At 38.0% G+C, this 26,602-nt stretch overlaps 1 protein-coding gene across 2 annotated transcripts in view; it reads right to left on the reverse strand.

Annotated features, from left to right (window-relative positions):
* The window catches only part of TTC39B (tetratricopeptide repeat domain 39B), a 1,202,733-nt gene that overhangs the window by 787,597 nt on the left and 388,534 nt on the right, over nt 1-26,602 (reverse strand). Inside the window, exon 1 of one of the 2 annotated variants that reach the window (XM_044077205.1) lies at nt 7,665-7,910. The exons of the other annotated variant lie outside the window; for it this stretch is intronic. The gene's annotated coding sequence lies outside the window, so the exon portion shown is untranslated. Of the gene's footprint in view, nt 1-7,664; nt 7,911-26,602 lie in introns of those variants that run through there. 2 annotated transcript variants of the gene reach the window in all.

Here is a 26,602-nt window from a genome sequence, read left to right on the forward strand (position 1 = left end):
TGTGGCGAGCTCTAACACCACACCCCATTTGAAAATAAAATAAACTCCACAGTCACACAACCATGAAGAAAGAAATACTACATCAAACTATTACAGTTCGAATGTAATATGCCACCACCTTCACCAATGACCACCATTACCACAAACACTGGCACATACTAAATGCGTGTCATGACAAAAACAATGGCACACACGCACACATATATATATATATATATATATATATATATATATATATATATATATCTATAGATATTCATAGGTTCATAGGTTAGTATTAGGCTAACTGCCCTTATGGGCCATTTTAAGCCTAGCCAATTACCCCATGTTGGAATCAAACCCTGCACCTTGTGTTTCCAAGGTAAGCACCTTAACCATTACACCAACCTCCCTCCATAGATATTATATATGTGTGTATATATATATATATATGTGTGTGTGTGTATATATATATATATATATATGTGTGTGTGTGTATATATATATATATATATATATATATATATATATATATATATATAGATACAAACACACACACACACACACACACGTATACATTTTGCATACAGATTCACACACATATATCCAAATATACACACAACTCAAACATGAGAGAGAGAGTGAGTGTGTACAGGTGTATGTGTGCATTTATGCACACTGTACACACATTGATTCCTCAGTAGCATAGTGAATGGCACTGCTCCTCAGAGTAAGGACCTTGGCTTGGTTCTCAGCTAGGGTATTTTCTTTGCTGATTCTGACTCTGTGTTTTCTCCTGGTACTCCAGTTTCTTCCCACATGGCAAAGACATGTCATAGATGGATTGTGATTCTAAATTGTTCAAAGATGTGTTCACAGTATGTATGTGAGGTAATAGCAATCAACTTTGTTGCAGTATTTGCTTAGTAAACTCTGGACCACAATAATTGTTCAATAGGTTACTACAGGAGTCAGACATTACTCAAAAGCATTATCTTTGTTATCTTATCTTTGTTGTGATACAAAGCGGCTACAGATAGAGAATAAAATACACACATGCATAATTCCACTGCTTCAGTAGGACGCAATGAGCTTCAGCCCCACCATCTGTATATAGCTCTGCTTGTGGTTGGTCACCTATATGACATATTGATAAATGGTCTACCCAAAATACATTAATGTGCCATGTTTATTTATTTATTTTTTTTTAGACTTTTCACCCAGATTTATTTCTCACTTATTGCAGTGTGAAAGAGCAATGAATAAATATGTGAGCTACGTTAACAAGTCAACTATACTATTTTTTTTCTCATCATCAGCTTCATTTGTAGTTTTTCTGGGCAACTTATTTTCCTGTTATGTCACAGTCTGACTTTCTAGCCTAAATAGCTCTATGACTAAAAGTGTAGAAACACTCTGGGAGATGGGGAAGTTATTTCTTGAGGTGATCTTAGTCAAAAGTATATTTTAAAGACAGACAACAGAGCTGATGACAGGAACACAGTTTGTAAATGCTCAGAATTGCAAAAAAGTAACATATTTTCAGTGCCTCTTTAAGGTATTCTTACACACACACACACACTTTCAACTTTGCTTTAAAACTGTGGAGAAAAACTATATGATGGGGGAGGGGCACAACCCTGTAGTTCTAATTAATCCACTGTTATTTCACACAACCTGTGTGACAGATAATGACATGCCTTCCAAATTAGGGAGGGGGTGAGATGCATTTTGCCAAAATCATACAGACAAAATATGGAAGATAAAAGAAACATCTTCACCTTTCTGCCTCTACGATAAATACACTTCAGTTTTGTTTGATTTTACATGTGGAAGCAGTGTAACACTACTGCGTAATAAGTTAATGCATCATACAGACTTCATGTACACATCAAAAAGTAAGGTTAGGAAGTATGAGGGTCCCACTCCTTCCTAGCCTTCCATTCAGACCGAAACCAAAAAAACCACCCGGAATATCACTTGTCTTTCAAATGCAGGTGCAAGCCTACAGACAAAAAACGTATTAAAGTATTTATTTAATGCATGAGGTAACTTTGCAGGGGGGATCTCTATTAAAAGATCGAATGGCCGCAACATTGAATCCCAGTTCATCAAGACCAGAGCATCAAAGAATACAATTGTAGAAAGACAACTTGTTGGAATCTCACCACATCGAATCGCAATAGCTGGCCAACAGCTCAGAAATCTGTGCACAAGTCAAAATGAATACAAATATTTACTACCATAATGTTATATGTACCAAAAGTAACATGTAAGATGTCAATGTCTCAGCTGTTAGCTAGCTACTGCAATTCAATGAGGTGAGATTCGAACAAGTCGGCTTTCAACAACTGTATTCTTAGAAGCTCTGGTCTTCATGAACTGGGTTTCGATGTTGTGGCCATTCGATCTTTTAATACAAATCCACTTTGCAAGTACAGCGTGAATAGTGTGGAGTACAAATCCATATATACAGACTGCATATGTTTATTGAAAATATGCTGCAACCCAGAAGGGAGTAGCCTTATGCATCCTGAATCCTTATCTTTGTTGTGATACAAAGTGGCTACAATAATAGAATAAAATACTGTTTGAAGGAAGTTATAATTCATATTTTAAGTCAGATGAAACTGCGACATTCACATTTGACACTAATTTTATAGGACTCTTATTAAAAGATATTCTCTGGTAATAATACAGTGCTCCTTCATGTGCTGTTAGGTTTTGCTCTGCATGGTATCTCAGACTACAAAGCCCTTCGAACATCATGCAGTTATTTTCAAATCCTTACTATGCTGCAGCTCTGGCATAATGCCAGAGAGCCATTTAATTGCCTTATGTTTTACAGTATTCAGATAAAATACATGATAACTATTTTCCCCTGAATAAGCAAAGCAGTATTGGTGAGGGACTAAAACTATAATTCAGTAAGAAATTTGGGCCATTCAGTGATCTGGTGGGAGGGCATTGGTGTTGTTGGGGAGTATGTGTTTACTTTCTGCACTGCAACATTAATTCTGGCGGATTCATTAATATAGAGTCTACCCAGCCTCAGAGTGATTCTGCCTGATGACCCTGCAATCAGTATCCATTTAGCCCACTTGGGCCATGCATACCTCTAAGTTGTCCAGAATTTTCCAAAATGTCCAGATTTTTGTCTCATAATTTTTGGTGTATTCTTAATAAAATTTGTGATTTTCTGGTAAATCATTCAGGACTAAAGTCAGGAAATAATAACAGGCATTTCAGTTTCAGATATATCCTTCAGAAAATACAGGTTATTCTAGCAAGTGAGTTTATTAGAGCAGTACTTAAAATCTGTTACTGATTTTGTGTCTTTGTCCCCCCTCCCATTCTTTTTGTTTTTTGTTAGAATTCGTGCACTAATCTGAGAGGTATAGGTCCATGATGGCAGGGGCTGGGCATCTCAAGCCTAGGCAACAGACTAAAGGCCACATTCATTCCTGCCAGGAATGCCATACTTGTCCAACCATTTCCACAGCAGAGACCAAGTCAGGTGGATACAGACTAAGTCAGCTTGTAGCTCACTGGAGTGGGCCTACCCCTGGGCCTGCTGCAGACTCTCTATAACTGCCTGATCAAATCGGGATACAAGAGTGCTCCCACAAGTCTCCTATTCCCTAGCTGAACAGAAAAGCCCCTCCCTACCTGTTACAGAGTGAGGCAAGCAGCCACTACAGGTAGGGGATATCCAAGTGTCACCAATACTGATGACCTAGCAGCCTTCACCAGCACTCCCACCAAGAATGAGCAAGGTGATGACAACCGTTCAAGATACCATACCCCCACCCCCACCATGTCCTCCTGACACCTGTGTGGAACATGTGTCATTACGGCCTATTTTCAGGGCTTCATCCCTCTATTCCACTAGGCTGGCTCAAATGCATTAATACAGTTTTGTGTGAAAAATGAATAGGAAGGTCTACAAACCAAATCATGTTGTCTGTAGTTTGTTGGAATATATGCCCAAGGCAAAGATGTGAAAATGCTATTACAATCCCATAAATTAAGCTTATTAGCATTTAAAATCAATTATAAATTGTAAATACTGCAAGAATCAGGTAAAGAGTGAGTTTTGAACACAAAATCTAAACTTTCAAGAACAACAAAAATAAATCTCTTTCCTTTTCCAAACTTCTTTTCATTACATTACAGAAATCATCCATCTGAAGCCTGATAACAGGACAAGCAATTTACAAAACAGAGTTACTGACAAGCCTCACCTGGAGTCTAGATTAAAATGGTACTGTGATCTCTTTTTCCACCCTACCCCACTGGCAGATGTCTGCCGCCTCCCAAATATGTCGGCACTGTCAAAAGACAGCTAAATCATGAATAGCTTAATGTTATCCAAGTACATACAATATGAACTTGCGCAAGTTACAATCAGCCTAGTATGCTGTTATGTTATTACTATTATTTTAATGGGCATCTTATAAAGATCACTGATGTGCTTAGTAATTGTTGGGGGCTCTGATTCTGATATATATACACACGCGCGTGCGTCTTTACACTTATGCAATTTATAAAAAGCAAGAATACATAGACTTTGAAGCTCTGCCACTGAGGGATGGAGCCATGACTGTGACCCGGATGATCACAGTTTTAGCACTGGCTTAGGAACTGGAAGAGCTTGCCAGGTGAGCATGAGTGAGTGGCATATGTCTGCTTACCCATCCTGGGGGAAGGGTGGTTCACTGTGAAGTTGGATCCCACCGAGAATGGGAGAACAATGAACAGACAGACCAGGGACATGCATTTGACTTCTATTAAGTTGTTTTGACAATACTCCTATGACACTTAGCTTCCTGGGGTGGGTATGTTAAAAAGTGAATATGTTCTGCCATTAGATGGAGGATATTGTAAAGGCTCTTGTATTAAAACATGAGACACTAAGGGGGTGGGAATAGGACTCGTAATGAATGCCTTGAGAACAGTTTCTCATGGTCGGCTCTAAACCTTGGTGAAGAGTAAAGAAATGGGCCTAAATGGCCGCAACAGGCTGGTTGCAAGCAGCATGGTACACCAAGATTAAAATAAACAAACAGGAAAACAGAAGCTCATTTAGGAGTAAAGATATCACACAGGCAGCACCTCCCCTCAATACTGTAAGCACACACACTTCTGAAATCATCCACTTTATATTATTTATTGAGCATTAACTCGCTTCAGTAATGTGATAGAAGAGGAAAAGAGTGTATGTGGGGACCTTGCATACTCATGCATAGTGGTAAACTGTAACTTGAAATGTCTTAAGGGGACAGTGAACCCAAAACTGAAATATACTAAATCCACAATCATGGACTCCACTCATGAAATTTACTCCCATACAAAATGCAAACAAGTGAAAAAGGAAGGGTGTGGTCAGTGGTGCTTGTCAAGTATGTATCATGCTGAATTTAATTTCTAAACCAGAACCATGAGTGGTAAAATAAATGATAGTATTTAAGATTTATGGTTGCAGCTCACAAACACACACACACACACACACACACACACACACACACACACACACACACACACACACACACACACACACACACAAGGGTAAAAAGGACACATACAAACCATTCAGTAAAAACTGCAAGAAAAACAAGCCAAGCTACAGTTTTCATTGTGCGATACCTTAAACATCTGGTAGTGAAGGCCCATGGGATATATGCAAATTGCCCCTTAAGGACATCAAGCTTTCAGCTACATGTAGAGGCCCATTACAGGAGGTTTAAGGTATCACACAGTGAGAACTCTAGCTTGGATGTTTTTTTCTTGCAGTTTTTACTGAACAGTTTGTCTGTGTGTCCTTTTTACCCTTTGGTTTGGATGCAAGTTTGGATATTTTGCAGGCACCTTAATCTTTATGGGCATCAGCTGGGTTTAAAGACCCTGTGTTTCTGAAGTATTACCAAACTATCTACTTATGCTACGATGATAAGGTAAATAAAAAATCCAAACTGTGTATATTTACAGCTAGTGTAACTATAAATGTAACTATAAAGACTTAAAAAGTAAAAAAGTCATAGACAATCAGAAGTCATGTAGCTGAAGTATGATGTCCTTAAGAGTTAATTTGCATATATACCATGGGTCTCTCCCACTACAGGAGGTTTAAGGAATCATACAGTGAGAACTCTAGCTTGATTGGGTTTTTTCTTGCAGTTTATATACACACACACACACACACACACTCCAGCACAGATGAAGTGCTTTAGGTAAAATGCTAACAGCTAAATTCATTTGTGCACGTTACATTTATATATAGAAAATATGAATACAATATTACTTTCAGTAAAAGATGGTTTCAAAGTTCTGAATCAATCACAGCAAAATGCATCATATCTACAAATGGAGAATTACAATGTTCCATGCAACATCTATCGAAATAAAGCTATGGCTGATTATTTGACTTTGCAAGCACACTTTACTGATGGATTTAGATAACCACAGTCTGCAACCTTAAACCAGCAGACACCCACCTAAGCTGTACATGGAAGGGTGAATGATACCACTGAGTAGTCTCAAAAATTGCATGCAGTGTGGATAGAGTTGGTGAAAATAATGTCAGGAATCTCATCTGAAGACTTCCTAATCCACTGTTGTCTTATTCGGTATGCTTAGGTTCACAGTCCTGCTAGCAGCATTTAAGAACACAGCATTTGTATGTATCCACCATACTGCAGTCTGATGCCCACAATATAGATAAGAATACACAGTCCCAAAAGATCAATCACAGTCTTCACCCACCGAGAACTTAGCTGCTACATTTGTCAAAGAATACAAAGGTTACAGAGACCTCATGTGAGCCACAGTATAAAATAACGCACTATTCAAAAACGAGAGTAGTTTTGCCACAGTTTAAATGACTTCCCTAACATTAATGTTCATTCAAATATCTTAGTGCTTGCACTTTGTTTCATTTCCCTGTACAACAAAGCATGCAGAAACAGTTATTGCATTCTGCCGCTGAAACAATACTGCAATGGAGTCCGACAAAGAAATGGAATTTATTTTTAACAAACTTGACACCACAAACATTGCAACGCTTAATTACTTTCAGGGTAGGTAGTGAAATGAAATGCTGCACAAGTTCCACAATGAGAATGCTGGCATATCATTTTTCTTGGATACTCATTATGCAAAGTGACAGCATGTCATTCCTCATCCTACCTCGGCCCTAAGACAATTCTTGTATTATTATAGATCCGGATTCCATACTTGGTACCACTGTACAATAAATGAAACACCTTTCCAGGTGCCAGCTATAAAAATCACTATTACTCAGCATCCCTCACTAGCATACAAAAATCTGTGTCTGAACAGATTTCATTAAAACATCTAAACATTCTGTTTCCAGTAATTATTCCTGGGTACAATTAAGTGTTAATATCCAGTATTGGCAGCAAACTACAAAGTACTATGTGAATCAGATTCCTACAAAAACATCAGAAAGGAAAGCTTCTATAGAACATTGAACTGTGGTACATCCCATACAGAACTGAGGCTGCAGTCCTAACAGGATCTCCAGTCTGAAAAGCTTTTATATCAGTAGACACAGAAACTCGCACTGGATAATGAAAGTCAAAACATATGCAAAACAACTTTCTTATTTAAAGTGTTATGTAATAATACTATTCTGAGCACTATGTTCACGCAAGTAGGATACTTACAGGTCGAAACTAGAAAGAAAACAAATTAATTAATGTGGTTCCACTCAGAAGAGATGTACTTCTTACATATTGTATACAGGGAATTTTCAGATTTCTGTGTTTCATTTCCCTGGTCTCATGGATCTTCCAATAACTGGCTATTCAAAAATGAACAAATGTTAAGAACACTCCAGTAAGCAATGCAGAACCTTTCCATTTCTCAGGTGCAGTAAAATGACTCTTCTAGTGCCAGTAACGGTCACTGCTGATAGCTGGAGCACTGCAGGAAAAGCATGCTGGGAAATTCCCTTGTCCGTACTGCAGCCTGCCTACTTTAAATCCATCACTGAATAAAGGAGGGGGTAAGGGAAGAAAAAAATGATGACAGCGAGAAAGCAAAATGAGTTAAAGCAGGTGAACAAGCCAAATATAGCTTCAATATTTAAAGCAGTATCTACACTGGCAAAAATAATAATAATAAAAAGCATAGATACATATATAAAAAGCATAGATACATATATGCTTGTACATACAAACACAAACACTTCCAAAATGAATGTTTACACAGTCCAGTCAGTATAGCATACTGTCATCTGCCTGGTCCCATTCAAATTCTCCACCCACAAACATAAAAATCGGTGTCTAAATAACAGTCCAGGAAGGCTAAGTATACAACACTATGGAAAAACAGCTTTGTTTTTCCTTAAAACATATTTGATTATTTGCCATTTACTCTGCCCAAGCTTCTTACAACCGTTTCACTTTGCTTGTCCTCTGCTTAAAGCCACAATGACCAGCACACAAAGTTCCTTATTCTCTCTTCCTCTCTTAACATACATACGTATATAAATACATTGTGCTCTGCTGGCCACAAGGATGAATGCACAGCTGCCACTTCTCAGTTTACACAAATAAAATCTATCTTGTAACACACAATGAAAATAAGTTATTAGGCCACTGGACGGCAAGGCTGTAAACGCAGACAGTTTCTGTGGAGTACAAGATGATGCGAGAGATAAGATACCTTTGACTGTGTATGTGCACCGATAGTTACGATTATGCTTAATCCACAGTGTACGACTGAGAAAAGTGCAGCAGGAAGGTTAACAGCAGCACATGTTGGCTGGGCTGGACATTATAGCATTATTTATTTTATAGTGGGCACTCAGCACTGATGTGGGGTTTTGACCAGTTTTGGTTGGAATGGGTTAGAGAAGGCACTACTATATCCTAATTTATAAAAGTACTGAATTACTTAAGGACACTTCTACAAAACATCATGGATTTTGCATTTTAAACTTTTTCATTTTCTGGCAAGGATACAAGACTTTTCCTTGTTCAGTAGACTGTAAAAGACAATTATTCTAAATACACAGATGGAAACCATGCAAGGGTGAACCTGAAGTATATTCAATAATACTTGGTTCACAGAACGTGTTTTTCTAAGACTGCCGCATTAGCAAATACTTTCTGTCATGTCAAAGACTGTATTTTCGGTCAAGATAAGTGAGGAAATAAGCATGGGCACATGGGCAAAACAGTAATGGAGACGTGAGACGCAAAGCAGTAGGAACTGATAATTCTAAAATAATGTGAAAGCAGGACATATAAAAGATGGCTGGAAAGATAAAGAGGGAGCATGAAGATGAGAGGGGGGTACTCTCTGTCTTCCAACTTGGCTTGTTTCATTTGGTTTGCGTTAGGGAAAGAGAAGATATGAAGAGAGGATTTCCAAGAAGGAGAGATTTATGAGTTGGGTAGAAGATGGGCAAACAGGATGAACCATCATGAATGAGTTGAGAAATGTTTTATAGGTTCATAGGTGTGTACTAGGCTAATGGCCCTGGAGCCTTTACAAGCCTAGGCCATAGGATTACCCTGGCATCGTGCCACCCGACCTTAGTCCCAGTGCCTCTCTCAAGTAGAGCCACTGGAGTGATCCCCAGGCTAAATTTTCTATTTCCCATCCACTCATCAAAATTGCTCTTGAAGAGCACCAGTGAGGTGCTCTGCTCGACATGTATGGAAAGTCTATTCCACAGCATGGGCAGTCTCTCGGTTATGAACCTGTCCCTCCAGCACATTCTGTTGACTGTAGTAATGAGGTTGAGGTCTCTGGAGCGTGTGGTGCGGAGGGATTGGGATTTCTTTCGATATAGCATTTCTAACAGAGCTGGGTCAGACATGGCTTTGCAAGTCAAGCACATGGTGAGGAGGGATTGGGATTTCTTTAGATGTAGCATTTCTAACAGAGCTGGGCCAGACATGGCTTTGTAAGTCAAGCAGAGATAGCCTCTAAGTAGGCGATACGAGACAGAGAATAGTTGAGTCTTAATTTTTGAGTCTGTCCATATAGGACAAGTGTTTAAAGCCTAGGATCCTCTTTGTGAGATAATTTTGCAGCCTCTTCAGTTGTTGCAGGTGTCTAGTGAGGTACATGCCAAATGGGGCATTGTACTCAATGATTGGCCTAATGAGGGAAGAGCAGAGGGAGACAATGACCTTTTTCTTCCTGGATGCAAAACCCTTAGTAATGAGATGTGCCACATAGAATGACTTTCTGACCACAGTGGCAATGTGGTGGTCAAAAGAGAGGTTGCTGTCAACCTGTGTTCCCATATCTCTTATGACACCTTCTGGGTTCAGTGGACTACCATTGATGTGATAATTCATGGGAACTGGGTTTTTCCCAAAGGGGATGATGACACATTTTTTGGCACTGAGCTTAAGGCCATGGTTCTGACACCAGTCGTTGGTCTCAGCGAGGCCTTTCTGTAGGATGTCAACATCACTTGGGGAGTTAATAATGGCTCCCAACTTGCAATTGTCTGTGAACTTTGTCAGCCAGAGTCCCTTCGTGCTGGCCTGGACGTCTGAGAAATAGACACCAAACAGGAGAGGACCCAGGACCGATCCCTGTAGGACTCCACTCGTGACTGGTCAACAGTCTGACTTGGAGTCAGCTACTTTCACACTGTGGGTTCTATCTGTGAGACAGTTTGCAACCTACCTAGTAATATAGAGGTTGATGCCTAGCTTAGTGAGTTTTTCTATGATTCCTGAGTGGGGAATGGTATCAAAGGCCTTAGCCAGATCAAGGTATGCTGTATGAACCACCTTGCCTTCATCCACAGCTCTGGTGACTGACTCAAAGAAGTCGACCAAGTTGAGCAGGCATGATCTACCCTTCACAAAACCAAACTGTGTGGGATCCAGAGTTTGGAGATTCCCTATATCCTTGTTTATTAGGTCCATGATGATGTATTGCATAGCTTTTCATATCAGACTTGTCAGGTTAATGGGGCAATAGTTCCCAGGGTCTGTAGCTGCTCCTCCTTTGTGGAGAGGGATGAGTACAGCAGTGAGCCATTCGGTACGGACAAAGCCTGACGTGAGGCTGTGACTCAACAGGGCACACAGGTGAGATGTCAGTTCACTCTGTAGTTCATGTAGAACACAGCCAGGGATTTTGTCAGGTCCCATAGAAGCTGTATTCTTGGCCTTGGACAGTGCTGTTTTAACCTGTGCAGCAGTAATACCGGTTGCCTGGCAATCTACTGGCATTGTGATTGGTCCTTTTGGGGGGGGGGTGAGAGGAGTAAAGTTAGCACTGAATCTGTTGGCTAGTATATTGGCAATATCTGTTGGCTCAGTAGAGGGGGTACCATTGTGCAGTAGCTCAGAGCAAATCTGGGTATTGCCGTGGAGATTCTTTACATAACTATAGAAGGCCTTGTGGCTGTCTACTATCTGCTGCAATTCTGTTTTCATAGCTAGCTTTAGAGGACTTCATGAGGGACCTCAATTTTTTGTTGAGGCTGATAATGGAGTTTTTCCAGTCTTGGGACTTCACCTTATTCCGCATCAGTTTCCTCCTTCTGTTATAGAGTTTGCTTATGCAGGGGACCGCCAGATTGGCTTCCTTTTTTTGGAGGAGTGCGTCTTGGATCTATTGGGTATGGCAAGATCCATGCATTTGTGAACGTGTTCATACAGTGCACTGGTGTATGATTCGGTGGTCATGCAACTATTCTCCATTTGCATGGGTGCCGTGAAGTTAGCCACATCTGTTTTTAAAAGCCCAAAGTTAGCGTTGGAAAGTTTTGCATAGTGGTTACCTTTGGGGGGGGTGGGGATGGGAGGGATGTGGAATTCCAAGGTGATTAGTTTGTGGATGCATCTAAACCAGGGAGGAGTTGACTACTGGTGTAGAACAATGGTCATCCATGCTAGTAATGACCAGGTCAAGGATGTTACTACCTCAAGTGAGGGTAAGAACAAGCTGGTCCAGTGCATTGGAATTAATGAATTCCAGGAAACGCTGGGCAAGTGTATTGTTACATGAGTTGTTATCCCAATTAATGGAGGGGTAGTTGACGTTGCCCAGTATGACAGAGTTAAGTTGGACCCTAATATTCTCCAGGGTGCTTAGGAATGTGGAGTGTGAGTCCTGGGACATGGTTGGGGACCTATAACAGGCTATGACCTGAATCGCTGTCTTACCCAATGATAGCTGCACCTGAAGTATCTCTTATGCGTTACATGTTGGGCTACCAGTCTGGAGGTGTGCGCATCCTTTATGAATATGGAAACACCACCGCCTTTCGAGCTTCAGTCCAAATTCTGGGGCAGAAAGTTGTGGAATGAGTTATAGCCTGGTAGTGCAGGGGTGCTTTCTGCTGCATTTTAAGGGGGTATTACCAGGAAAGGAGCAGCACATCAAATTAGAACAAGGGGAAAAGGAGAATGACTGATTTTGGTAGGCAGAGCACAACATGGGTAAGAAATGGAGACTTGCTTTGGTGACAGTAAGCAGGGGAAGAAGAAAACCCAGTGAAGGGGGTATAGAGGTGGCATGGGGGCAGTAGGGAGAGAGGATGAGTAGCAAAGTTGGTTTTGTCTGATGGTCTAAAGTTAATCAGGATTTGTCACTGCAAGGTACAAGTGCAGTGGTGCACTTGTGGCTAAACAACCATTTTGGTAATGAATTAACCCCTTTCTTAACTGCTTACTGTCATTATCTAGGGAACTTTCCAGACACTGCCCACGAATATATGCTTGAATATAAAAATGATATACAAAAGATTGGTGCAGTCAGGAATTTAACTTTTTCAGACTGGCAAAGAACTCAAGCTGGTAATAATTTGGGTAGAAATGCAGGTGGCCCTTCACAGAACATAAGGTTTTGAAGTGTCAGGTTTCTTGGACTCATTTTAATGAACAGAGGTCACCGACTGTGGTTACCTAAATATATCAGTAGAGTCTGCATACAAATTCAAATCATCAGCCATAGCTTTATTTCGAGAGAAGTTGCATGGAACACTGTAAATATCCATTTGTAAATATGATGCGTTTTGCTGTAATTGATTCTGAGCTTTGAAATCGCCTTTTACTGAAAGTAATATTGTATTCATATTTTCTATACATAAACGTAAAGTGCACAAATGAAGCTCATCTGACAGCACTTACCCTGAAGCACTTTGTCTATGCTGGAGAGTGTGCGTGTGTAACTGTAAATAAAACCCAGCCAAGCTAGAGTTCTCACTGTGTGATACCTTAAACCTCCTGTAGTGGGGACCCATGGGATAAATGCAAATTACCCCTTATGGACATCAAGTGTTTCAGCTACATGGCTTCTGTGATAGCTGCAACATTATTCAGAAATTCATGATACATGACAAAAGAAGCAATTTTCTGATCCCCTCATTGCAAAGCAGAATGCTCAACAATCGTAAATACAAACTAATATCTAAAAAGATACAGCTCAGCCATGACTTTTCCCAGCAGGTGTTAGCAAGTCCAGCTTCCCATGAGCTGTTTTAACAATGGTACACAGCAGTAAAAACATAAGGAAAACACTTAGTACACAGTCTTAATATGTTTCACATTAGTCAAGTTCATAAATAGTCCATTTATGACTGCAAAATACTAGCTTTTAAACTGGCATTAATTCTTTTTTTAAGCACCTTTACTGAATTATCACTTGTGACATACGCAAATTTACATTTGTATAAAAGTAGTCAACCTGTATTAGCAAGTTTACAAACATTATGCTTCACATATATTGTTACATATCATATAACCTAAGCAACATTGCATAAATTATTCAATTCCTGCCCTTTTTAAAATAAGAAACACCTTTAAGCCATCACTTATCACGTAGGCGATCATACATTTATATAAATTAAAACAAACCACACCGACACAATCCTAGTTGCAAGCATTTTACATCACAAACTATACTGACCCACTCCCAGTTGCAAACATTAACCTACCTGACTATTTTCAGTCAAACATTACATAGCTCATTTAAGTCCTACCTTCTTTTAGACCTCATTCCTCCACTTGTATATATTGTTCCCACAATTCCCATTTTTTTACTTGTAGTTTGGTCCTACCCTTTTCTAAAGATCTCAGTTCCAGTTGTGTTATGTCTGTTACTATATTCACTACTTCTAGTATTGTTGGGTTTATATTTTGACTTCCATTTTCTAGTAATTGCTTTTTTGGCTTCCACCACAATTAGACAAAGCAAGGCCTTACCATGTCTAGACAATTCCGATTCTGTATCATATCTCAGGAAAATCATCTCCCTCATCACACCAATCTGCCCACCCAGCATTTCCGACAGTATATCCTGCAGGGAATCCTTAATGTCTGCCAACTCACCGCGCTCCTAAAAAATATGTTCTCGATTACCTCTTTCTTCCCCATCACACCTCTAACATTTGCTGCTGAGCTGTCTATTTGTGGTATGAAAATATCTATGTAAACATTTCCAAGCAAAAATTCTAAATCTTCTAAATTTTGTTGAATATTTGGGAGACATACATATATCCTCTCATTGTTTCTTTGTGAATTGTTTATCCAATCTCTCTTCCCAATCTTTTCTATCCTCCTCTGATTGATTCTTATAGTTATCATGCAATATTTCAAGTGCTCCACTAATTATTCCTTCTTTAATGGCAACTTGTGTTCTAGAGTCTACTAAAACTCCACCAGTCCTGGTCTTTTGTTTAGCACACCCTATTTGTTTTTCTTTGCCTATACTCCGATATCAATCCCTGACTGAAAAGGCAATCTCTAACCTGCAATCCAAATAAAGTCTTTACGTCTTCCCATTCTATCATCTTTCCCTTCCATAATTATTTGCTCCCAATACCCTGGTTCCTTTGCCAGTTTTCTCCAATAAATTCCAGCCCCCACTTACCTATTGTCTACATCCCTAATTGCAGTCATCCAGCCCCCACTTACCTATTGTCTACATCCCTAATTGCAGTCATCCCTATCAACAGAATCTCCTTTCTTCATTCCTGTGTTGGTTTAGTTCTTAGGATACTTTTTGCTGCTTTATAGATATAATATTCTGTATGATTATTGTTATTCTCCTTAAACGCCTGCATCCAAAATTCCAGTCTCTCTTGTTTCTTGAGTTTCTCCCCTGTTTCATCATCATCCCTTTCCACTTTGAATTATAGTTTTCTGCTTGTGCTATGTATAAGAGCCTTAACTGTGTAGCTCTGAAATACCCCTTCAAATCTGGTAATCCCAATCTGCCCTGTTCTACTGGTAGAATCAGGTTCCTATTACGTTGTCAAATGTTTAGGTTGTCAAACGCCTAAATGGTGACACCTAAACAAACGCTCAAAACTGCAACCGGCCAATTATGCAAATTCTTTCTCAGGGAAAATCAGGGATTTGCCTTTTTCCCAGATGTACAGCGATCTGGGAGTTGGTATATTTAGTACAGCCCCCCACATCTGGGGTGTGGGGGGGGGCAAAGCCCCCCACTTGATTAGGGTTTTAAAGTATTTTTTTTTTTGGCCAAGCAAATTTTTTTCACAGGAAAAAATTTGCATAATTTGCCAATCTTGGTTTTGAGCATTCAACATTTAGGTGCCAACGTTTAGGCATTTGACAACCTAAGTGTTTGACGTTCTGATACAGACCCAGAGAATCAGCTGATCCCACTTGACTTTTGCCATCTTTCCCTCCCAGATAAAGTCATTCAGCTCTTTATTAATTGCTATCCACAACTTCTCTTCTGGTTAGCAAAAATATGCCTGACCTGTGTGTATAACACTAATGGGACAAAAAACATTTTAACTGCTTGCAACTTACTATCTATATCCATATAACAAACCTTCAATTTTCTCAGTTTTTGTATTATTTTGAAGTTATGTACTTACCATAACTTGGTATCTTTGTTGTCCATTTTCATTCTTCCTCACAAATGGTCTAAGATCCGACCATGGGATCTGACTCAGCCACATTTATCAGACACTGGAACCGAAACTCAACCTCCTCCTACCCCCAAAGCCTCACTCTATCCCCAACTCCTCAGACTTTTGCTGCCTTACCCATACAGTATCATAGAGACAAGACAGACACACAGAAAGATGGAGGCTCAAACCAGGAACATGAGGCCTCCTATATCATCCAAAGATCCTTCTAGAACTGACAGGGCTGGGGGATAGCTGGGCAGGAACGCGAGGAAGAATGAAAATGGGCAACACAGATACCAAGTTATGGTCAGTACATAACTTCAAAATTTGATGTTGTTCTTTTCATTCTTCCTAACAAAAGGATTAGAGTCCCCAGTTACATAACTCTCGGGAGACCCTCAAGGAAGGACATGCCAGAGCACTTTTGAACCAAATGGAGCTCTACTTCTAGAGGCAATATTTAATTTGTAATGCATTACAAAGGTATGAGCCTTTGACCAAGTGGTGGCAGCACATGTATAGTCAATGCAAATTCTTGAGGAAAAAGCATATGAAGTAGCCATAGACTTAGTGGAGTAAGCTCTAGGAGGATGAGGCAACTCCAAACCTTTATTATGAGAATAAATCAGTGAAATACAATCAGTGATCCATTTGGCTAGAACAATTTTGGAAACTGTTTGACCTAAGTGATTAAGGGAAAAGGATACAAAAAACTGATCAGACTTCCTGTACTGTTTTGTCCTGTGAGGATAAAAATGTAATTGTGAACATCAAGCAGTTGCAGCATGTATTCTCCTTTATTAAAGCTGGGGAAGAAGACTGGTAATTGAATGGGCTGGTTAATGTTGGTCTCTGTAGCCACTTTAGGCAGAAAGGAAGGGTTGGCTTGAAGAGACATCCTGTCCTTATGGAAAAAAATAAAAAAAAGAGGGCTAGCCAAAAAGGCCTGGAGCTCCGAAATTTTTTTTGCTTATCTGACAGTTACTAAGAATATTGTTTACCAAGAATGAAATTTCATATTGCATTTGTCCACCAGTTCAAAGGTTTTCTGAGCTGCACATAGAAGAACCATCATCAATTCCAAAGGAGGTGAAAGATCCATCATCGGAAGTCTAAGGTGGAAGATTTCCTTTATGAAAGTCTTGCATAATCTGTAAAATGCAAGAGAAAATGATTCCTTCCCAGCATGGAAGTTGGACATGGATGACAACTGAAGTTTAATGGTAAAGAAGCTAGCCCCTTCCTTAAAAAGATTAGCTAAAAAAGAAGAATGGCAGAACTGGGCACCAAAAAAGGAGCAATATTCCATTTGCTTCTGTAGATCTTCTTGGAGGAGCCCTTCTGAGAGGCCAAGATAATGCCAAGGGTCTATATCATATGAGCTAATCACACAAATTGCGAACGCTCATAATATCGAACGTATCGGACCTTGAACTTCCTACTCCAACTCTGAGATCGCACTACAGTAAGGAAAGGGCAAATATCCCATTCTTCACTGTACCGCAATCACAGAAAAAGCACTTCGAGGTCTGGGACGTTCGATATGAACGTTCACAATTTTTTGCGATTCGCTCATATGATAAAGTCCCTAATGTCACAAACTGGGGAAGCAAGAGTGGACCATCTTACTATCAATGGAAGTGGAGAAACCATGCAGTCATTTTGAGGATACAGAGATTGAGATGTTGACTTTCTGATGAATGAGATAAGAGATCCTGAGTGGGCTCTAGTATCCATGGAGGATATTTCAAGTGAGACCAGAGGAAGGGGAACCATACCTGTTGAGGCCAAAAGGGGGCAATGAGGATGATTAAGCTCTTCAGCCTGCTTGCTTTCTGTAGAAAATTTGGATTAAGGGCAGAGGGAGATAATCATAGAGGAGACTGGGGGGGGTGGAAATGGTGAATCAGAGCATCCCTCGGTGACTCCCCAGAGTGGGGATCAGAGTGAAGTACTTCCTGCACCTGTTGTTGAGGGGAGAGGCAAATATGATGCAGCAAGGCTGGCCCCAACAACTCAAGATCATATTCGCTACTGTTTGACCAAGGGACCACTCATGAGGAATCAGGATGGACCTGCTGAGTCTGTCTGCCAGTATGTTGGTATTCCCCGGTATGTGTGTTGCAATAACAAAGCAGTCTGAAGATCGTCCATTCCCAGACCCTCAAGAACTCTCTGTACAATGGGTAGGAATGGGTTCTTCCTTGTTTGTTGATGTACCAGACTACTGACATGTTGTCCATATGGATTGCAATAGTCCATTGAGGGAGAATGTCCTGAAAGGCTTGCAATGTTAGGAGGACTGCTCTCATCTCCAAGACAAACTGCATTTATATGTAGTCCAGTAAAGCAATAATGACATCATTTCCTGTCAAGAAAACATAATTAAGGAATGGTGCAAAACCATTATATACAATAATAATGTGAAAAATAAAAGAATGTCCATAAAAAGCAAACAAAATGTAATGAAAATATATTGCAATATTCCACTCAAGCAAAAACTTACTATACAGACAAATAAAAATATTATAATTTGTCGTTTAAACCTGGTGGAAAAAGACCACCCAATTTGACAATCCATTTCTTTTCCTTAATATTTAGTAGGTTATGCCACCCTGTTTTAAAGGATTTGTTTCCCAATATTCTATCTATGATAGTAAATAAAAAATGGCTGCATTATGAATCAAGCTATGTTTGTATAAGGCATTGGTCATTCTGGCATTCCTGATGCCCCCTAAATGTTCTGACATCCGGAATATAAATGCAATTTTTGTGCTGCCAACCATGTTAAACCACTGAGGAAAGCTATATGCTGAAACCGTTCTGGTTATAATAAACACCTTCTGCTTCATTTTTCCTGGTGCTGGCTGTTTTGTCTTCATACAAGTTTCTCTGGCCTGTGCATCTACCGTACTTGCTAGCTCTTCGCCTGCTCACTCTATAAGCACACCCTTAAATATCCTGGCTACAAAAACATTTTGTTTTTCATCTTAGAACAGGTGCCTAGGAACATTAGGGGAGGTAGTTATAAAGACAGAGTGGAGCAAAGGGAAACTACTTGGCAGTTAAAATTGGGTGCGGATAACTTTAGGAAGAACTTTAACTGAATAATAGGATAACTGTTTAATATGTACTAGTGGGTTAGGACTGAGCTTGTGTATAAGATTTAGTCTGCTTTTGAGTTTTATTCTGAAGAGGTCTCTTTGGGGATGAAAGCGACAATTCTTCTTCTTCTTTTTCTTTTGGCTTTTCCTGGTTAGGGGTCGCCACAGCGGATCACCTGTCTGCTCATGACTGGCAGTGGAGTTTTATGGTGTCCAGTTGCCAGCCCGGCACCCAAACTTCCACGGAAGGCACACACACGCACACACTAACACCTAGGGCCAATTTAGAGTATCCAATCCACATACAGCAGGTCTTTGGGATGTGGGAGGAAACCTGGAGGAAACCCACACGACCACAGGGAGGACATGCAGACTCCACACAGAAGGCACCCCAGCCGAGGATAGAACCAGAGAACCTCTTGCTGTGAGGTGACAACGCTAACCACTGCACCACCATGGCCGCCCTGGATGAGCGTGACAATAAAGTTGTTTTATTCACTAAATAAGTGTGGTTTGACTTGCCTGATGGTTCCCTTTCTACCTGTTCAGAAAATTTATATGTAGTAGGAAAGGTACAACATTATAAGGACTGCACAGGCCCAAATACCAAATGCAGTTCCAGAAAAGCAGGAGAACAAAAGGAATAGATAAAAGTTCCCAACAACTTTAGGGAGGAAGGAAAGTAGACAGAAGTTACAGGTAACCAACAAGGAGTAGCAATTAGCAAATTATGATGAACTATAACCTCTACATACTATTTACCTTTACATGTACAGATTTCATTACCTCTTCTGATCTCAATTTATTAGAAACAGCTACTGTTACTTACAATTATTGCTGCATTTTATGAATTATTGTCTTATATTGTTTAATGCTTACATTTCAAAACAATGAAGCTTCTTAACTAATTATCTCTGTATTAAATAATATACTTTCTATGTAACTACTGTGAAATTCTAATGCTTTTAATGACTTGTATACTGTGGAGCTTTTCTCCCTGGGCCTCCGCTGAAAAAGGGCTATTCAGCTCAGTTGGACCATCCCAGTCAACAAATGTAAAACAATAAAAAGAAGCTAAGTAACACCCAATAAGACTAGTTCACTGCTCAAGTTTGGATCACTCATCCTATCTCAGTGATGACAAATGAGATCTGAGAGGTTGGGGATACAATGGAGCATTATGGGTACAGGAAGGAGCTTGTGTTTCGGATCCAAAGTCTGGTAGATGCGGCTGAGTCAAATCCTAGACCCATTTGTGAGGAAGAATGAAAAGAACATCATATTCTGTCTAGTATCTTCCCTTAAATCCTTAGCTGCCATACCAGAATAAGTTTTAATCCATACTCCTAAATACTTCATTTTATCATGTCCCCATAAATATGGATATTGCTGAACCAATTGATATGCGAGTACATAATTTACCACTATTGCCTTTGTTTTAGTTTCATTAATTTTGCATCCCAAAAATATCTGAAACTTCCACAACACTGTAATGTCGTTTTTTTTTTTTCAGGTATAAAATTATATCATCTACAGATAGATACAGTTTTTCTTGACTGCTATAACAATTGTATCCTTTTTTTTCTCAAATATCTTTTTATTGAATATTTTTCACTCAAACGCAAAAGGAAAAGGATAAACAGAACACAACATAGGAAACTGTTGATGTTGCACATTGCTTGACATGGACAAGTTATTAAACTAGGTATAAACACACTGTACTAAATAAAATCAGATTTGATAAGTTTACAATAATGAATTACCATGAAGTTATGCTTATGTTACGGCTTAGTCAGGATATTGTTCTAAGACAACAATTCACTTGTATATTATGGTAACAAATGAGAGTATAACTTGAAGCACACCACCAACCTAAATGAAATACAATCTACACTACTATGCCATATCTACATATCTACAAAAATGTCACCTTACTTAATGGTGTTACTACTTTTAACTAAAAGGTGTGTTTACATCCATATGTATTTACATTTGTTTTGTCATTTATGATAGAATATCAATTAAAGCTTTGCAATAGTTCTGATAATATGTTTGGTTCTTTTGACTTTTTGTGTAAAGTTTCTTAGCCAATATATGCTTTTTTGCCATGTTCTTGTATTCTGACCAAGATAATTTGGATTTGTTCATCCAGTTTTTAACTACGTAAAATTTCAAAAGGGTGCATAATGTTATTATAATGTGTTTGTTGAGACTGTTATTTTTGAAATTATGTAGTATTGCTGTCTCCCATGACAAAGTAGATTTTGAGTAGCCTATTTTTTTCTAAGAGGAATCTCAGTGAGTACCACAGTTTATAAACTGTTTTACAACTCCAGAAGATGTGGCGGACATCAACTTCTTTATTAGGACAAAATGAACAATATGATGACTTGGATGGCTTAAATTTGTTGATGTGTATAGCTGTATGATATGTATTGTTAAAGATCATAATCTGGGTGCAAATTAGTTTCTTAAATGGCATCAATTTCATAGTATTTCCAATGGCTAATTCCTTCTGGTTGTCTGTCATGTTACTACCTTTTCCTTCCCAATACTTTGAGAATAGAATTGTATTTTGAAATTTAACTTTTACTATTAATTTATATGTATTTGAGAGCATTTTCTTTTTGTAGAAAAGTAACTTTTGAACTTGTTGTGCTAATTTGATATCTTGCTCAATTACATTAATATCCTTGGTTATATTGTTAACTAAGTATATGATTTGTTTAATTATCACATTATATTTATTGCTTGCTCTAAGAAAGTTCTTGATATTTTCCATTGAAAGGTTCTGTAATTTGTAGAAGTCTCACACTGTATATTTTTTATTAATGTGTATTTATCTATGTTTAGTTTTATATCAGGGTTATGTATTGGTTGTAGAAGAATAATCATATCCTTTAGATTTATTGATATTAGTAATTTCTTGAACTTTTCATATTCTTTGATTAAAACTGGGTGAATTTTTATTGTCTTAAGAGTTTCTTGATTTAAGAAGGGAATCATTTTTTAACTTTAGATGTCATAATATTTTGGTGAAACAATTTAATCCATAATGGGTACCATTCATTACATAATAGGTCGTAGTTTGCTATTTGCATAATACAACTAGCACTAAAAATTTAATTGTACAATTTAAAATCTGGAAGTTTTAGACCTCATTCTTCTTTTGGAAGTATTAGTTTATCGTAACCAATTCTTGTACTTTTTGAGTACCATATGAATTTTGCTAGCCAAACTTTTATTTTATAAAAAAAAGTAGCTGGAATTTTCATAAAAGTGGCTTCAGCTGGTATAAAATCTTAGGCAATATGTTTATTTTGACAACTGAAGCTTTCGATAAGGTAGAAAGTTTAAGCTTTTCCCATTTGTTAATATTACCGACTATAGTGATCCAGGTTTTAAATATGTTATTGATCATATCTGCTTGTATATGGCTAAAAATTATACCTAAATATTTCAAAGTATATTGCACATTCACATTTGTCTCCGGAAAATAAAATTCCTTATGACCCAGGGAGTTAAGTAGATATATAACTGACTTACTGGGATTAATTGCATACTTTGTTAATTGAGAGAACTTATCTACGGACTTTAAGATTTTGCTTAAATCAGTACTGGGAAATTGAAAGTAGATATTCAGATTGTCTTCAAAGGCTCTGTATTTTATTTGGGTTTTAGGTACTGAAACAATGTGGTAGTAAGTTCTCTGACTGATTAGTAATAATAATGCTTCTAGATATAAACTGAACAGATTTGGTGAGAGTGGGCAACCCTGTCTGGTGCCATTTATAATTTGTATTGGGTTAGATGTTTTCTTATTAATAAAGAGTTGTAGTTGCTTTACTATATAATGTTTGATCATTTTTATGTATTCTTATGGGAATCCAAACTGAAAAAGTATAAAAAGGAGGAATTTTTGATCAACTCTGTCAAAGGCTTTTGTTGCATCCACTGATAGAGCATATTTAGGGGATTTGCCCTTGGCACAGAAGTGGGATAAAGCATCAATGGTTAGTGTACTGTCCCATACTTGTCTCTGACTCAAAGCTTAAATGCTCAGGTGCAATTATAAAGGGATATGCTTTCTGTAACTTGTATGCTAGAATTGTTGAAAATATCTTTAAATCTATATTTATCAGAGCTATAGGCCTGTGGTTGTTCGGATTAGTGGAGTCGGTATTTGGTTTTGGGATAAATATAGTTTTAGAATTATTCAATTAAAAGTCTGCTATCCCAAATTTTGTTATATCATTGTATAGTTTTAAAAGTACTGGTGTTAATTGTTGCTTGAAATGTTTACAGAATTCTGTCACATACCCATCAGGACCAGGAGCTTTCCCAGGTTTTAGCTTCTCAATAGCCTTTTTTACTTCCTCTTCTGTTAATGGACATTTTAGACTATTAGATTGAGATTCTTTAATCTGAGGGAATTCTAAATTATCCACAAAGTTTTGGAAGAGATTGTCATGTATATGGTCTTGTGGGCAGTAGATGTTTTGAAATACTTCTTCAAAAGCCCTTATTATTTCAATATCGGAGTTGAAGGTTTTATCTTTATATTTTACCTCTTGTATTTTACATGGGGGGTTTCTTACACTGATATGTCTCGCTAACAGTTTGGAAGGGGTCTGAGACTATTCCGCATATTTGTATAGCATTATAAGTTCTGTGACTGTATATTGTTGCATTATAGTGGCATTTAACTGTTTTTGTAAGCTTGCCATTTGTTTCTCAAGAGTAGATGATTTTTTTTTTAATTCTAGTTTGATTAGTCTTAACTTATCTTCTATGTTACTTATTTTTTCTTTATTTAGCTTCTTATAAAATGATGCTTTTTGGATCAGGGTACCCCTAGCCGTGGCTTTAAAGGTTGCCCATTGAATGTCCGGAGGAGTATCCTTATTTGCAAGGTTTTCATTTAATTGAATAAGGGAGTTTATAATTTCTTGCTCCACTTTTTTAATTTTTAGCAGGTTTGAGTTTAGAGTCCAGTTTGAAGTATTGTGGGTAGTTTGAAGTATTGTGGGTAGTGTATCTAGCTTTATTTTGTGTTATATTTATTTTTGATTGATCAGATATTGATCTAGGTTCTGAGATATACTGCACTTCATTATCAGCAATGCATTGAGAAATTAGGAAGATGTCAATTCTTGACCAGGCTTTATGGTAGAGGAGAAATACGTACATCTGCTTCTTAAACTGTCTGTGTTGTTAAGTTCAAAGGGCTCTATTAGGTTAAAGTCTTCAATTAATTCTGATTAAAAAAGTTGTGGCTTGAGGAAATTGAGTGTTATTTTTATTTGCTCTATCTTTAAATGGATTTATTGTTAAGTTCCAGTCTCCACCAATTATAATCAGATGGTCTGGGTGCTTTAGTAACAAGTTATACATTTCAATTAAAAAATCGAGCTGATAGTTGCAGGATCCATAGGCATTACAAAATAGTAGCGTTTTTTTTTTTTTGTATGCTGGATGTGGGCATGTAAAACAGCACCATCTACCATTTGTATCAATGCTGTGTTTAATGATGTTCTATTTAAATTATTTTTTAACTATTATAGTTGTCCCTCTTGATGAGGTACTGTCCCCAGCTACTATTGTGTTGAGTCCACTTGGTGGTTTTTTCTGTCTCCTTGTCCCATTGTTCTGTAGTCATGCGAGTTTCCGGTAAAAAGGTATACATCTGAATTTGATTTGTATATAAGGTGCATAATTAGCTTTTTCTTTTTAATGTCTTGCAAGCCATTTATATTCCATGAGGCTACAATAATCTTATTTGATAATTAATTTAAATACCTATGTAACTGAATTATCTATGGGTGCTATGAGTGGAGTATTTGGCAAAACACTGCAAGAAGTGTCTGATGTGTGTTGAGAAACAGCAGCATGAAAAAAAAAGGTGACATTTCACTCTTTCAGAAATTCCCTAGTGCCTGACCACCTACCACTATCCTCTGAAAGAGAAAGATTAATCCAGTAAGCAAGTAATATATACTGTATATCTTCCTAGAGTTGAAACATCTAAACATATATATAATTTTAACTATCATACAATAATTATTTTGCATTCCAAGGAACATCACAACTCTACTAGGATAAACACCACCTAGCCCGCAACTTAAGTTGTGAATAACATAAGCATTACTAACCCAATCAGGAATTAGGGATAACTTGTAGCTTGTAATATTCATATTTCAACATATTGGTATAACCTTGTAAATATTTAGTCGCTAACTGTGCTCTTTTGTCCACAATTTCTTTTGAGTATCTAGATAGTTCTGGGTTTAAAAGCAAGTTTTGGTAGAACAATAGACTGTATTGATGAAGAATGTACCAAACACTAAAGTATGAGCATATGCTATATACCACAGTTCTTATGATCCGCCTATATAAACAGAGAAATTTAACTGCGATATATGCTTCATATTAGAATGCACTACATCTACTATCCCAACCATTACGTGACCTTCCATGGATCTCCGGCTATTAAGGCCAAAGGAGAGAAGAAAAAAAAACTGTTGTATGAACACAAAGTCAATGTCTTACTTTCTTCATTTCCATCATCCAGACTATCAACTAATTAATATAGTTTCTTCTTCTATAAGAGTCTTTTAGATCCTACTGCTAATTACGTATAGGAAAATTTGCAGTACCTGTTAGTTTTTGAAGCTAGAAAATGTTCCAGTTCAAAAATACAGCTATCCCTCGGTTTACAGCCTTGTATTTTTCCAATTTACTTCCTGGATGTCATTCTGCTCTTTCTATTGGCTCTCCTAGTATATTCACATAATTTTGGCTTCTTTGTTGGATCTTCTTGGCTGCCGTAGACTTGAGTTGGCTCTGACATTACTCCATGAGTTAATTTACATGTCCGACGTGAGGTCAATGGTCATGGGATGTCCAACAAAGCTCAGCTTCCTGGAAAATGGCCTTAGAATGTTGCAACGGAAAGGAAAGCCCGTGGAGACTGTTTTCTTACAATTTAGAGGTAAATACCTTCAGAAACTTCAAAAAATAAGTAAAAAATACTAGCAACATTTGTATTAGTCGGATTTAAGGTAGTTTACAGTTTAGATACAATTTTTAGTGCTAGAGAAGACAGTTTAGTTGTTACTTACTATTTATTATTTATTTTGGAGGGATCTCATTGAATGCTTTTTAAAAAGCTGAAGTTGCTTCATCCTTCCTTTTTGCTTGGTATATGGATCCCTTGTATTGAAATTGTAAGGAAGCAGGATACTTCATTTGGAACTTTATTTTGTGTTTTATTAAGTATGCACAGAAAGGTGATATAATTTGTCTCTGTTGCTTAATGGCTAAGGATAAGTCCTGTGCAATTATTTTATTTCCTTTCCAAATAATTTGTTTATTTAGATTTGCTAGCTTGTATGATCATATTAGCATGTGTTGCATTTAATATTCTCACATTACCTTGCCTTAGAGCTTCAAGAGTTTGTGATTTTCTTAAGGCACGATGGAATCTCTCTACTGCAACATTCTGGACTGAAGCATTGTTATCCAAGAGTATCTCAATGATTTATTTTATTACATTTTGTAATGACGCTTGTTCATAGGTTTCAGGGATACCCCTAATAAGCGCATTGTTTTGTATTGATCTAGCTTCTAA

This window comes from Protopterus annectens, chromosome 7.part0, assembly GCF_019279795.1.
Source record: "Protopterus annectens isolate FY-2018-M chromosome 7.part0, PAN1.0, whole genome shotgun sequence".
NCBI lineage: Eukaryota > Metazoa > Chordata > Ceratodontiformes > Protopteridae > Protopterus > Protopterus annectens.